Raw genomic sequence first — 6,430 nt, 5'->3', positions numbered from 1 at the left:
GGCTGCATGCTGTGCAATAATGTCAGCAGCAGCAAGCTGGAGTCATGCAGATAATAGGGAGCCATGGGCAGAAGGTTAGGTCTCAGCATAAGGTCTGGGATTCTCAGTGAGTCAGAGCGATTGGGAAATCTTTGTAAAAATAACCAGAATTCCCCCTCCTGTATTTTCTCCCCATGACTCACCCCGCAGAACAGAGGCAATATGAAAAAGACGTAAATCTCTGCAGTAAATTTTTAACACAACACGTCACAGAGAAAAGGTACATGTATCTGTGCTTTTTCTCCACTTCCATTAAAAAACTCAATTTTCCTGCATTTTCTAATACTTTTGTGGTATGAGTTCACAGTTCAGCACTTTGGTGGAGAAAATGAAGTGCAACGTGTCAGTCCATGCATCCCCTGAGTCTTTTATCCCCTTTTCTCTCCAGAAGGAAGCTGCAAATGGAAGAAGCTGTGGGCTGTCATTGCTCTGGCGCTGAATTGGGGGGTGTTGTCAAACGAGAAGCATCAAAAGTGGAAATTGTCTCTTCAGAGATGGCAAACTCTGGCTGGACATGCATTTTGTGTGTAAGAAATGTAATTTATGCACATCGGGCCAGTCAAATCCACCGTCGAAATCTTGTCAGAGCTGCAGCTTGCCACTGTAACTTTTTCCACCACCACAGGTGTTCTGAAGTCTTTGGAGGAATAATTTGGTGTGCAACGCCTGGGACAACAGAAATGGAGAAAAACCAAATAACTGGGTGTCTGATCAGCATGAGGTGCTGTTGGCGTCTTGAAGCCAAGTCAGTTAATAACAGAATGTAATTTATGGCAGCACAGACCTGATAGCTGGGATAGATCTGATTTAATTCATTATGGAGGTGACATATTCCTTTTTTCCTTAATGTTCTGCCCTTTATAAAACCACATCCTGTGACCTGCTTCATTTGGCTAGATGCATTCAAACTAAAACTGAACATTTTTTTTTTGTTTGAAGAGACTCCTCAAAACTTATCATTTACCCTCTTTTTATAGAAATAGATGCCACAAGGAGAGTGCCTATTTTTGTGACTTCAGGTGATTGAAAACAGTGAAAACATTGGTGTTATTGATGAATCAGGGGCTTGGTTGTCTTGATATTCCTCTATAAAATTTAAATACATATCTATATAATTATCCCTATATATCTGTATTTCTGTATATCTATATATACAGGTATACTGATACAGATATAGGTATGGATATAGATAAAAGTATAGCTGTAGAAACAGATATAGATATAGGTAGATATGAAAAATCTGAAGCTGGGGAGGATTTGGACCAGATATAAAACAAACCCAATGTCATTGCCCTAAATTGGTATTACCCAAGCACCCACCCTCGTGGTTCTCCAGCCACTGCTATCCCGTCCAGCTCCAGGCTGAGGGAGGAGCCTGGGAAGACCCCAGGAAGCCCCACTAGGGTTTGGCAGGCTGTTCCCACAGGCTGATCACTCTTGGCTGGAGCAGGAATTCATCCCTGCACACATTCCCATGGCAACCCTGGTTTCTCTCTCCTCCCCTGACCTCACCTCCGGAGAACACTTATTGCCATGCTGAGGGCAACCAGCAGCAGGAGGCCTCCACTGAGAGACACCATGACAATGGCATAGGTGGAGTGTGGTGAACCTTGAAGAGAAATCACAGGTGAGTTTTGCCCAGAAACAGCTCCAGGGAACACAGCCTTTTGTGAAATTACAGGGTGCTGAAAATACTGACAGTCCTCCTGCTCAAACCGTGAGTGGAAGGGGGATGACCAACTCTGTATTAGAGAGGTGATTCCGGAATCAATTTTTATTCAAAACTCTCACAGCTCAGGTAAATTAACTTGTATGTCTTTATCTACCAAAGAGCAAAGCAAAACTGCTTTTCAGGACTGAGACTGAAATGCAGCCCCGTGGATCTCAGGGTGGGAAAGTCTTCCCTGCACTGTTAGACCACAAAGTCATTTCACATATTATACACCTATTTATAGTAAAGCATTAATCCTGAACCTTCCTGCCTGTCTAGCCAGCACTTTCCATCCACTTCCACCTTTCCAGTCTGTTTCCATCCTTTTTTTTTTCACTCTTGTATGTAATTCCAAACATAAAGAAATGAACAGTGGCTTACATCCCTGCCTCCAAAGCTCCCACTCCTTCCTGCTACAACCTCTCCTTTTAGTTCCACCATTCTTCCCACCCTAAACCCCAAGGGAAGCATGTCTAACATGTCTGATTCATCCGCTCCTTTTGAGCCCACTCAACATCCATAACCTGACAGACTTGGTTACATGCTCAGCAGTGTCACCACACAAATAAACACTGCAAAGCTGATTTTAAGTGCTGATGGAAACAAACAGGAGAGTAAAACACCTTCTTCCTGGACAATCACAGAGTTGTACAAATCTTCGCCACCAGCTTGGGCCATCCTGAAAAATTAGGCAAAGAGACAATCAGATCCCAGCTTAATGCTCAAAACCATCACATTTAGTTCAGATTCCTTTACTACACCTGAATATTTCACTGTCTCTAATGTGAATTTTCTTTAACTGGAAATTAAAGCAAGATTTGTTAAGGGATAGATCCAAAAGACAGGAATTAATCCAACTCAAAAACCCTGAATGCTTCTGTTAAGACAATGAGCTTCCACTGTCCTGAGTTTGAGTTCATTTTTCTCCATCGTATCTAATCTTTACAGAATCACAGAATCCCAGAATGGTTTGTGTTGGAAGGGACCTTCAAGCCCATCCAGTGCCACCCCTGCCATGTGCAGGGACACCTTCCACTATCCCAGGTTACTCCAAGCCCCATCCAGCCTGGCCTTGGACACTTCCAGGGATGGAATTTTGGCATGGACAAATGACCCAACAACACCAACCACACTCTGACATATCTAGCTGATACTTTTGTCTAATCCTGGCCAATTTGCCCCAGGACACAGAGCCTTTCCTTTCACTGCTTCCAGAAGTGGTAGCTAAGTAATCTGTCCAGGTTTTGCCTCATCAATCAGTACCAACATTATTATTCATGTGAATAAAATGAAATGTCAGCCCAGAATCTGCTCCAGGATGTTGTGTGAAATTTCCCCTGGAGAAATTCTCCCTCTCCCCAAGGAGAGCTGGGCTGAGTGTTACTGAGAATGGAAAACCAAGTGGCTTACTAGAGAATCCTCCAAGCCCCCAAGACACCAAGTCTTTTTGTCCCATCTGTAAGATATCCTAAGGAAAACCTCAGTGTCACCCTTGTGCTTAAAAAGAAGTCAAGAAAATACACCATGGAAATTAAAACATAAAGCAGAACTAGATTACCAGTTTGTGGATTACCTTGTGACTGCTGAAGATCCTTGTGTCAGCATCACACTGCTCAAACCTTGCCTGAAAGTAAAGCTGGTCCGAAGGGTTTCAGACTAATTGCTCACTTCATTTGCCTCTGTTGATTGCTTCCTTCTCTCCGTGGCTTTTATAGGGCAGGGTAATCTCTTCCGTGTTTAGACAATCAATAAAGTGTGGAGGTGGATCAAACAGAGGCTTTACTCACCATCCTTTGGATAAGCAATTATTTTCACAGCCTTTCTGGTGGAGCAGGAGGCACAGCCGGGCTCCACCCAGGAGCCTGACAGGGCTCCCACAGGGCACGGGACCCCTCTGATGTAAATGAACTCCTCCAGCACAACCATCGCTGTAGCTGGTGCCCAGGACCTGCTGCAGAAGCGTGCTGTGTGCCTTTGGGTGCTCTCCAGAAGGCTGGGTGGAGAGGCCAGGTGTGGGTGCTCTCCAGGCAAGGGCAGCCCACCAGCCGTGACAAGTCTGAGCTCTGTCCTTGCTGTCTCGCTGTTGCACGGTCTGACCTGGCTCTCTGCACTGAAAGGAGGCAGGCAGGAGCTTAAGGAGCTGTTGTTGAGCTGTCAAATGGGGATGGCCAGTTCAGGGCTTCAAAAGTGCTTAATTCTGGTGTTTCTTCAGTTTCTTCAGTTGTTTCACTGCACCGCGGGCAGGAGGAGAACAACTTTATCTCCAAAGCACCTACGCCTTCCCATGCCTGAGTTAGAGAGGCCACATCTGAACAGCCCTGGGCCTCGTTCTGCCCTGCAGGAGCCCCCAATTCCCTCAGCCAGGCTGGGGCTGAGCTGGCAGCTGCACTGAGTTATCTCCCGAGAGGCCGCGGTTCCTGCGCTCTGTGGTCAGAGAAGGAGTGGTGCTCCAGGGTGGAGACCCTTTCTTCGTTAATGCAGGCACAAAGAAAACATTAATGAGGTCCACATTGGCAGGTATTTCAAAACAATGGAGATAGACTGGTTTTCCTGCTGTGCCTAGACAAATAGGTGCACAACAATTCCAGCTCCTCTCACGTCACAGCAGCAAACAGGACCCAAGCACCTCTCCGAGTCCCCTGGAGATTGTTTGGAAGGGTTTCAGGCATCCACAGTCTAGAGAATTCTAAAGAATTCACAGTCAACTAAAAGTCTAGTTGACCACAAATGTGAATTTTCCTCTGTGGCTCAAGAAAACAGCGAATTAACTACATTAAATAGATTTTACAGAGATATGAACAGCAAAGATCAGGCGTTTTTTCTCTTTAAGCTGCACATCCACTCTTCATTTTGTGTCATCCATAGAGGACGCCTGGTCTGTATGAACCTTCTCTCTCTCCTGCAGGGAATCACTGGACCTGCGTTTGGCTTGAAGCCTGAGCAAGCCACAGAAGAGCTCCTGAGCAGGGAGGACTTTGTGTTCAGGCAGGTGCCAGCACTTTCCTTCTTTATCAAACAAAGGGAAAGATCAAGTCAAAGCTGAGATTGCTTTGTGGAACCCATTTGTGATTTTTGAGTCTGATCCAAAGGTCACTGAAGTTAATGGGAATCTCTGCTGATTTCTCTGGTATCCAGACCATGTTTCTAAAGAAAAAGCTGCTAAATACACAGCAGACCTCACTCTTGAAAGCCACTGACCACCTGCATGGTGGATCTACATGTCCTGTGCATGCCCAGTGTGAAGATGTGGTGGAAACAACTGGGAATGGAAATTCACTTTTGTTGAACTTTCAGAAACAATGAGAAAAAAAAGCAATGGATGCCCTCAATATTCCTGGAGGTGAATAATCTTATTTTTTAAAAAATTAATAGGTGAATAAATATTCCTTTTTTCTTTTTTATCCTGGTGTCACCTCCTGCCAAACTCAGTTTGGTGGAGAAGCTTGAGATCACAGTATGGGGAGCTGTGGAGGAGGAAGAGGCAGCCCTTTCCTGCAGAAACACCTTATCTCACGTGGCTTGGGTGCAGTTCCACCACTGAAAACTGCCAGCACAGATAACAACAACCCCAGTGAGACCAGGACAGGCAGCCAAGTATGCACAAGGCCACAGAGACACACGCCACAGGTCGTGAGGATGTGAGCTCTGTGCAAGGACAGAGCCCTCAGCACCACTGTAGGTCTTTAACCTGCTCTGGGACTTATTAGTGAATATTGGCTAGCACTTTGGAGGTCAAAAATGTCACATATGAGGGTACACATCAAGGATAATGTTGCTATAATGGAAAAAAATCCCTCTCAAAATTGTACTGAATTATCCAAGGTAGTTAGGTGAAACAATGTCAAAGTGCCTTTTCAATTATAGAATCACAGAATCATACGGGTTGGAAGGGATCTTAAAGCCCAACTTGTTCCAGCCCCCTGCCCTGCTCCTCTGGGTATAAACTCTGTCGACAAACCTCATGGAGGAAAGAAAAGCTACAGGAGGTGATAGGAAAACAGTGGTGTGTCCTAGAGGAGCTCTCCCAAGAGCTTTTCTTTGCAGCGTGATTCTGCTTTAAAAGCCAGCAGGGTGAAAGTTTTTATCAGAGGGTCAGACAAAACACTTCACTTTGTTTGTGTTAATTCCTCGGTGATACAGTCTGAAAAACACAGGTTTTCTGAGGAGGAGCTATCTTTTGTGCACTGCAAAATTTATACCGAATATTTGGCACAGATGCCTCAAGGTCTTACACTACATAAAAATTCTGGAATAGGAAAAATAACCCCGAGGAAATCTGAACTCTAGAAGGCACAGGAATTTACTTAATCAGTAATACAAAAAGGTGTAGTGATTTATATTTATTTTTTGCTATTAATAAGCAGAGCCTTATCCTTCTTTCCATACCCAGTTCAGACAAAACTTGATCTTTACTGTAACACCTTGAAGAAACCTATTCTGTCAGAGATACCTTTTTTTTCCTAATCATCAAGGTATTTATTCCAAGGTGTTTATTCATCAGTGTGATCATTCTCAAAAGCAGTAAATGCTCAGATATGCTGTCTGCTTCAAAGGAGTTGCTCATGACTCACAAGGCCAGGTTGGATGTGGCTTGGAGCAACATGAGCTAGTGGAAAATGCCCTTGCTCATGGAAGGGGGTGGAACTGGATGAGCCTTAAGACCCCTTCCAACCCAAACCA

The 6,430-nt window shown here is 44.7% G+C and overlaps 1 long non-coding RNA gene across 1 annotated transcript; it reads right to left on the bottom strand.

Moving 5' to 3' along the window:
• Positions 1–201: 201 nt before the first annotated feature.
• Positions 202–3,587, bottom strand: LOC135290122 (uncharacterized). Its single transcript, XR_010352832.1, has 4 exons — positions 3,324–3,587; positions 2,374–2,429; positions 1,552–1,648; positions 202–705 (listed from the first exon to the last, which is right to left on the bottom strand). It is a non-coding gene; the product is annotated as an uncharacterized LOC135290122 (long non-coding RNA).
• Positions 3,588–6,430: the final 2,843 nt, after the last annotated feature.

This window comes from Passer domesticus, chromosome Z (genome assembly GCF_036417665.1).
Source record: "Passer domesticus isolate bPasDom1 chromosome Z, bPasDom1.hap1, whole genome shotgun sequence".
NCBI classification, from domain to species: Eukaryota; Metazoa; Chordata; class Aves; order Passeriformes; family Passeridae; genus Passer; species Passer domesticus.
This window is presented reverse-complemented; position numbering and strand designations above follow the sequence as displayed.